The sequence below is a fragment of the Trachymyrmex septentrionalis genome, unplaced genomic scaffold (assembly GCF_001594115.1).
Source record: "Trachymyrmex septentrionalis isolate Tsep2-gDNA-1 unplaced genomic scaffold, Tsep1.0 scaffold167, whole genome shotgun sequence".
Classification (NCBI taxonomy): domain Eukaryota; kingdom Metazoa; phylum Arthropoda; class Insecta; order Hymenoptera; family Formicidae; genus Trachymyrmex; species Trachymyrmex septentrionalis.
In genome coordinates this window covers 726,212-735,969 of record NW_017304831.1, presented here as the reverse complement: position 1 = coordinate 735,969, position 9,758 = coordinate 726,212, and the positions used below count along the sequence as shown (strand labels likewise).

At 29.7% G+C, this 9,758-nt stretch overlaps 1 protein-coding gene across 3 annotated transcripts in view; it reads left to right on the top strand.

Annotated features, from left to right (window-relative positions):
• The window catches only part of LOC108746318, a 35,564-nt gene that overhangs the window by 651 nt on the left and 25,155 nt on the right, over window positions 1-9,758 (top strand). The gene's annotated exons all lie outside the window — the stretch shown is intronic.

Below are 9,758 nucleotides of genomic sequence, written 5' to 3'. Positions count from 1 at the left end.
TATAAAAATAACTATAATAAATATTAGAATAACTAAAGTTAAAACACGTATTTATGTATAGCTTTTATATTTAAATTTGTAATATTACTAATGCCCTCGAACTAGTGAATTCGTTTATTAAGAAGCAATTAAATATAATTGGTACAGATCGATATATGTACATTGATATATGTATATCTAATTAGATTTGACAGATTTGATTCATAATTTTTTATACATGTGTATACATAATTTTTTAGCTTCTAAAAAATAATAGCTTAAGGGTAAAGAAATAATTAAAAATATTTTTTTAACATAAAAATAAAATAACATTTTTTAAATACTCTTTCAAATAATAATTGTTATTTAAGCAATAGATAGGAAAGATGAATCATTGATGAATTAATAGATGAATTCCATTTCTGAATTTACACACGTCTCTTTAGAGAACGATAAATTATATGTTTTTTATTATTATAAGGAGCTTTTTTATTTCTTTCGATAATGTTTATATTTTTAAATAACATATGTTAAACATTTGAAGATCATGCTTGTTTTCACAAGCAGTCATGTTTGTGTAATTTAGTTGTAAGCATGTCACTGCGAAAAGATATTTTTTTTGCTGTACTGTAATTATTTTAATTAAATTAAAGCTGACGGAACAGCCCTACTTTATTCTATATACAGATAAACAAAACATTTATATATTATAGATATTTGTATTGCATAAAATAAAACGCGATATAAAATCGGTCACTTTCATGATTGCCTTAATCGCACTTTTGTGTAACGCTTCGTTATAAATTTTTCATAAAATGTAATGGATATCTTTTTAGAAATCCTTAATATAGCGGATAAGCATTTCGTGCAAAGATGGATTAATCTCCCGTGGAAAATATAATGGCTCATTAACGCACTGAGGAAATTGCAATAATCATTACCCCTGCACCCTGTTCACTTGTCGCTTTCTAAACGCCAAGATATTTAATGAGTCGACTGATTATGAGACAATGCTTACAGTTCGTAACGACATTCTCTACTTTACGTTCCATTGAAATATTTTATTTTGCGGAACCGGCGACGAAACAATCGCTAATCAAGCACGCGTATATACGGCGTTATAGAGTAATCTATAACGTTCGTTACAGATTAATTATACAATCTTGTAAATATTCATGTCAACGTTAAAATTCTATTTGAGTTAATTCATGCGAATTATAATGTTGATACACAGAATGCAGATATTAAAAAAGTAATGATAATTTAATCCCTTGAGTTAAATAACATTTTGTTATTTTTAACTTTTATGTGTTATAAATCCGCACTATAAATCAATCGATCGATTGACTGTGATTAATTTTAAAATAAACAAGATTAACGTCTCTATTAACATTACGTCTCATTAACATACGTACTTAATACATAATAAATTAAATTTGTGGTTTTAATATATTTTCTTGAGTTAAATTATTTAACTCCATCGTTTTAATTAATTCAACGACGGTTGTGCAGAATTGGAAAAGTTACTTTACAAGTTACTTATAGGTTACTTTTTATTATAGAAATTGAGTACAGTAAATTCGTATTTTATTTTCTATATTATATTTTATCATTTGCTTCAATTTTGTATTATTTTTTGTACTCGATTTCTATGATACAAACACAATAAGACAATCTAAAAACTAACTTATAAAGCAACTTTCCCCACCTTAATAGTGAATAGGAGTAATGGCGATTTATAGAAATAATTCAAAATAAACTAGGTATAATTTAACGTTATGAATTTAATAGTATACAAAAGCTAAGGTTTTCGTAAAATAGACGAAACGGATTTTATAAAATAGAAAAATTCGCCTACTTCTTAAAATAACAATTTTATTTATATCAACGATAGAAAAAAAATATTCGTAATATTTGCAAATTGAATGTTAAATAAGTGATTGCATTTCTTAAAGGTTTAATGTAATAAATATCATTTTTTTCTATTATAACTGATAGAGATATCACATGTGCAATTCAATTCGGGGTCAAGATCATCCCACGTTCGCAGCGTTATTGAACTTAACAATAGATTACCGAAGCACTCATTTGCATACACAATTTGTAGACGAGAAGTATCTGAAAATAAGTGAAGTTTGCTCGCTAATTAGCGCATGATGTATGTAATGCGTGCGCGTCGTAGTCTACGTGTATTTCATGAAAGGATACACACCGATTCTTCTTTATTTGATCTAAAATTTCACTTGGAATTAGCGTCCGTGACGACAAACTGGATTTATGTTTAATGATCATTTAAATGATAACGTGATCGGTAACCAGTAAAGTGTCTCCGATTTAATTAATGATAATTAGCGATTAAAAATGATTTTATAAATAACCTGATTATTCCGCAAAAATTCTCTTAACTTAATACCGATCGTGTTGCGATTATCTTACGAGTTAGTCCGTCCGTAGATTCAATTTCTATTTCCCGTCCGGTTAAGCGAAATACTTCTTCAACGCCGTGTTAGCTGCAAGACACCGCTACGCTCGTTCTGGAGAGGCACGTGCTCGTAGTTGCAGGTATAAACGCGCATCTCGTAAATGAGACGTGGCGTACTCACGCAGCACGCGTTCTCATCTCCATCGTGCACGCAGGTAATTGACTTTCCACGATCCTTGCTGGTTTTTCCACGGTGTGGAAAGTGGTCGGCGAAGCGGTTTTACCGCGGCAATAATGCGTGAGAAATTCGCGAAGATTCGCGAGCCCTACTACCGTTCAGACGCAGGACGCTGTCGTGAAGAAAGTCGTTTACCTATTTATAAACTCGTAGCACGTTACCGCAAAATGCAGAATTTTTATAATAGCGCTGAATATATTAAATTTCACAGGAACATACTCAGAAAACAGATATTTTTCTTTTAATCTCTATAATTTAGCAATAAATTCTGCCAGATATATTTTTTTACCAATTTTAATTTATAGGTAGTCTGATAACGGTAATTTTTATAATTCTTTAGTAATTGATACAATTGGCAATTTGATACAACAGATTTATTAGATCTAAGAAATATATATAGTTCATCCTTTTATAATGTTATTAAAGCCACAGCACAGTGACTTTTGCATAACGCGTAGTGCATAAGAAAATCAATCAATCGGAATCCTTCCTTTCCTTCCTTTTCATGGAAAAGACGAATCTTGTTTGGTTGTTTCTCTTATGTACTATGCGATTATACGTTATGTAAAAGTCTATGCTGCTGCCTTAATTTACCTATAAGTCTTTGTTTTTTTTTTTTTTTTTTTGTGCAAAGTTTCTGCGATTATCTTATAGCGAGCAATTGAAAAGAAATTAAATACGCGAAGAAAATGAAGATCGTCCTGTCGTTTCTTTATTTACATTTTACTGTAACACGTACGAGCTACTTCCGTAGGTTAATGACCGAGATTGTGTCGCGGTAAAGTGGCGGTTACTTGCAATTCCCACGTGTCGCCGTACGCGTCAAACCTTTTTTTTCCGTATACTCTTCAAACACTTCCTCTAACCGCACGTTCTCGACCAGCTGCCTTCTTCCAATTGTCGTTGAGTCATATCCAGTTATTGTCCTCTTGAGTACGTGCCATTTCCTGTTGAAACTATAAAAGATCAATGCTGTAACGTTATCGTTAAACCGATCGGTGTCAAGTATCAACTAAGACGCGAGCAGGTTTCATTATTACTCATTGTTTCGTTAAACTCAATCGTTCAGCGTTGACAGTATTCATCATTTAATATTCACATATTCTTGCTTCGCAAAATCTAAATTAAGCATACCGACAACTGATAGATTTTCGCACATGCATTTATTAAAAACTATGATGTATCCATTTTACGATTCAATAACAGATATGACGATGTTACAAACGTGACATCAACGATGTTACCAACTGCATCTGACTTGCTAACTAATGTTCATCACATAGATCATCAGCGATAGACGTAGGTGCTGCTGTAAATCTAGAAAGGCAGTTTACTTGAAAAATAAAGAAGCTTTTAGAAAATTCTAATGTATTTTAATGCAATGTTATGAGTAATTTATTTTTATCAAGCTTTTCGTTTAAAATGTTATTAATATTATATATAAATTTTTAAGGGATTTAATGAATATACATATTTATGATTAATTATCGTTGTGATTTGTCAAAGGGAATTGATGATGGTTCCGAGTGTTCAATTTATTTGTAACGGGACAAAAAAATCACTGATGCTAAAATAGTGCCTTCTTAAGAAATACAATAAAATAGTGATTTATGACAAATCTCACTTAAAGAAAAACTATAAGATTTAAAAAATAGACTCCATTCCTCTAAAGGTTAATTAGAATTTTAGAAATGTTTTAATTATTCATTTTAACCATTGTTGCTGTCTAATATTACTTAGAAACAGTATAATCTGCTTTTGACTCTCAGAATTATCGACAGAATTGTTGGTTCTCGTGACAAGTGCATGCACTTCCGTCGTATTATAAAACTAATCGTAGCTTCGCTCACGTAGGTGGCTCACACGTATCTCACCTTGAAAACAAAAGGTCGGTGCGTTTAATTAGCTCGGCTCAGTACCCAATTTCCCACAATTCCGTGAAATAACGGGAGTAGTACCCAGCGAGCGGGCAGAAAAAAGAAGGCGAGTCCGCCGTACCTTTTCTCTTCTACTTATGCCCTGATTATCTACTTTTCTTGTGGCGTGGGCGAAACCCCGAACGTTAAAAACCACGTGTTGAACTACATACGAACAAAAGCCAATGAGTGCAAGTCAGTAAAATCTGTGAGAAACGAAACTTTATTGCAGTAAAAAGAAAAGTATTTATGTAGAATCGGTGCAGGTAATGAATCTGCTTATATTTTGCGTTCACACTCACAGAAAGAGAAACCTTTGATTATGAATAAATGGATAATGATTACAACCTAAATTTAATATAATGAATTTTATATCTTAAAATATTAGATATTTTGTAATTGTATAAGTTAACATAAAATTATTAATTAAAAAATATACAACGTAAATAATATAGCAGTTAAATAATTTCAGAAAAAATCTTAATAAAAATTATAATTATATTTATTTATCAAATAAAACTGATTTCTTTTATCAGTAATCCTACATTGTACATATATTGTATATATTCAGTTTTAATTTTTATTTTAAGAGTTTTGCATTAAAAAATAATTATCCAAATTTGTATAATTTATATATTTACATAATATTTAGATCCAAATATGACCACAATGACTGAGCATTAAAAATGTTTCAACTTCATGTACTTTGAAAGAATTGTAATCACAAGCTATCACTCTTGTCATATTGTCAATTATTGTCATCAAGTATAGGCTTTTACGCACAAATAACAAAATTCGAAAATAATACTGGTAATTTACTAAATGTATTTGTCACGGTAGCAAGGTAAAATGATAGATGTAGTACGACAATCGCTTCATTTTAAGAATAACGGTGAAATAGTGACCTGATATTTACACCGGAATAACTTTTATCCTTTCCATACGATTCTGACGTGTCTCCATTCTATTGTCCTACATAGACTCATTTACTCAAGGCACGTGCTACTTACCATTGTATTTCAAATGCGATTTATCCAAATGTCCAAAAGATTCTTGTAAGAGGAGAATTGTAATAATACAAGAAAGGAATATGATTACACATGCGCGGAACTTTATAACCGCTAATTATAAATTCTATTAGTCTTCAACAATTTTTTACCACTTCCGATTTAATTCTCGCAATTCCAGTAACACTTTGCCCGCGATAATTCGTAGGTTAGTGATTCATTTTTCTACATCGTAAGATACGGCTGGTTGTCAGTCTCTAATCAATTTCTTGGCAATTCGCGATTCATGTGGCTGCGTACGTTGATGACGATCATGTATAAATGCCGGTAGGATGAAGTATTTTTCAAATCAAGCAAACCTCGGCTTCAAGTTCTGCCCCGGTTTACGGTTTAACAATTACGATGATGCCAGCTAGCAACCTACATTAGACGGATATAACGAACAGTTACTGTTTGCAACGTTTATTTCGATAACACGACCAACGGTTTCCGCGGACGATCTAATCTATAATTTAGACTTTTATTTACAGTTAATGCGTTAAAAAATGATACTATATAACAGATTGTAACAAAATTCGTAGCAAAACTTTAACGTGGTACTTTCTCACAATTTCTCGCTTTCAGTAACAATAAAATTAGACTTAATCGAATTCGAATTGAGTTGCTTGTAGAATATACTTGATATTATAAAATGCGAACGATTTTTTGTTTAAAAATTAAACAGTAATTTTTTATATATTTTTTTATTATTTTAATTATAATTATAGATAATTAGATTCAGAATTAAAAATTATTTTACTGGCAAAGTAATTACATTCGTAATTTTTATTAAGAAATTAATTTCACTATTACTGAAGCGAATGGATTGTAAAGTGGTTCTTCTTGTAGTTTATAAATCTGCTATGTGGTTACTGCGAGCTTTGTTTTTCGTGGCGCGTGCACGTAATGCATCCTGCATTCTCTGCAAGAATATGAACATGTAACGTGCGTATCGCAACACGAGGCGGATAATGTAGCACCTGCTTCGCGCGTGCCTTACATCGCCGCGATCTTTATCGATCGGTTTCTTCTTTTTTTCGAAGAAGACGATACACTCTATACAGTGAAATCAACGTAGGAAACTCGGTATCGCGAAGTAAGAAATTTATAGTGTAATGTGAGAATAGAAATTAATAGATATAAATTTAAAGATAACACAATAATGCGAAGTTAATTCAGTCTTTATCGGATTGTAATATCTTTTGTTTTACATTTATGATAAAAAATAATATCTCTGTGTCTTTATCAAGAATTACTTTAAAAATTTGGATTATGAGGTAGGATTTAAAATAAAACACAAGTCATCATAACACGGCATCAAAATATCTCCAAAATGATTGATGATTGACTAAAAATAACTTTTTAATCAATAACGATTCGCTTTATCATTATTTTGATATTTTGTCTTTCTTGGGCAGAAACATTATTTCAAGAAGAATGCATTCAATGTTTTTTACAGAATATATACATAATCTAGTAATTCGTCAATTGTTAATGAAATTATGGTTGCCCATATAATGCGTTTCAAAAGCATGTAGTAATAAGATTTTTAAAAATTAGAATAAGATTATATAAATCAATTATTTTTGAGAGATTTCCTTATATGATCTCTTCCATTTTTTTAATTGTATGTCGATATTTATTATAAGAATTATTAATTAAACAATAAATAAATTCAATTAATAAATAATTACAGTAAATATAATTTATATTTTTTATCGTGTTGTTTGATTCTGCAGTAACGCTTACAAATAGAAATTTGACACAAAAGTGATATAATAATAAAATTAACGGAGCTCATGACTACTCCATCTGCTTCCTCTTGTCCATTCTTAACGTGGCTAGCCGGCTGACCAATCGTTCTACGATCGCCTTATTGGCGCATCACATACGTGACTGTGAAAACGCACGATAAATATGTTAATTGAATAGTGCGGACCGTTACGCACTCAACCCACGAAGCGTTGATTGTGCGTTGTTTGTGATAGCACCGTTTGCTCATTTCGAAATGCCATCCTTAAATTGCCGAGAACATGTCCGCATTAATACGCTAAAAACTTCATTCTATTGTGACAGGTACTTTTTTTTTATTCTGAAAACTACATAAGTATCTTCTTCAATCATATTATCATTTTAGATTTTCCTAGAGATAGAGTTGGCTGAAAAAAATCCATTGGGTAAAAAAGCTAATCCTGAATTTTACCATCCCAGATTTTATTCAGTGAAATAAATTGGCAAAAACTATGAAAATGTAATACTAAAAAATATATTTATATACTTTATGCAAAAAGAAATTTTTACTTTAATTAATAAATCATATATTAATTATGAACGAGAGATAATTTAAAGGAAAACGAAACAAATAACGATAAAACATTTAATAAAATCTGTTTTTGATTGAAATTATGTGAAATATATTTTTGAATCATAAATTTTGCAAGTAATGTAAATATTATTAAATTTTATATTTATTTTTAATTTTAGGAGAAAAGTATACCTAATAGCAACAGATTAAAAAATTTTTATTTATATAGATTTGATTTCTTATCTGGTTTATCATTCAATTATCTGTGACAAAAAACTAATTAATTTATTATTATGTCGATTCCTAATCCATTACGGGTTGTGTTTTATAAAGCTTGAATTGGAAAATATTCCATTGATGCTTAGAAAATGCTTATAGTCATACTAGAATATTGAATCAGAATAATAAATTTTTATTTATTTTATTTATTTTGTTGCTTTTAATAAGAAAAACCAATTTGTATCGATTTTTTGCCAGAAAATATCGCTTTGTACCATTGTACTGACGTGGCCTTGTTTGAGAATTGTGGAATTTTTCCCATCCTGGCCTCAGGTCACTTTAGAGTTTATGATTTTTCCCAAGGAATATTATGGAATTAGACTTTCTTATTTTAGGTTTCTCTGCAGCAATATTTTAAAAAATAATAACCAGTAAGCCTAGCTTATAACTCTTAACGAGTATGGTTATTATTAAATATTATATTATGTTGCACAGATATAATAAATAATGAAAAAGCTGAACAACAACGATATCGTTAAAAGTTTTAGAATAGGTCTATTCAGTGCCTTCCTATTTTTTTCTCTGATAAGATATTTTTTTACGGATGAACAAGTTTTACCAGTGTATTCGGAATGTCATTCTAAACAAAAGACTTCATATACACCATAGGTTGATTTGCTCCCAAAATATGAGCATTTTGTTTTTCAAAGCTCAATACTGAAAATTCTCTAATTTATAATCATATAATAATCATTTAATTTATTGAAATAGAATCATATTAACATTACAATTACTACAAATCTTAATAGAATGTTGACCTCTCGTTCACAGATATTATTTAAATTGTTCTCTACTATGCTGTGATCCATTATTCCAATGGATGCATTCAAAATCGAAAATCTATCCATAGTATATATACATTTTTTGATTATTCGAAATAAATAATTGATGAAGTCTCTTGCTTAGAATAACTTTGAACACCCAAAACCTATTGAATAAAACCTGAGAGCTGTCAACCGTAGGAGCATTCTTACACGAAATCTCTGAATAGAATGGTATCTCTAAATCGCCGAAAGTACGTCCGAAGCATTAACTCGACAAAGATTTATCATATTGTGCATTAGGCGGGTGACGTTTTTTCTTTACTTTGAGAGCTAATAATATTTTTCAGCGAAAATCTTATGTTACAGATTTTCGCCTTAATAATTCTTGAACGTGATGCAGAATTTTTAAGTTATTTTGTGTAATAATTTACGATTATTTTCGTGTTCTTGGAAAAATAGTTTTATTATAGAATTATATCTATATATATATAAATATAAATATCTATTTAACAGATTGAAGGACTCTTCCTATACAAAATAAATAATAATAAATAAAGGGCAAAGTAAGAGTCAAACACATTTTTTAAATTGTCACACAATTAAAAAGAATAAATTACAAATAGAGAAAAGTAAAATTGAAAAAATGTAATAAAATAAAAACTCAGTTTAAATACAAATAAATATTACAAGTTAATTACTACAATAAATATCTATATATAATAGAAAGATCTCTATAAATTTATAAAAATCATTTTAATTTTGCCAAGTTTAGATGTGTAATGCGATAGATATACTGAATTTTCATATTT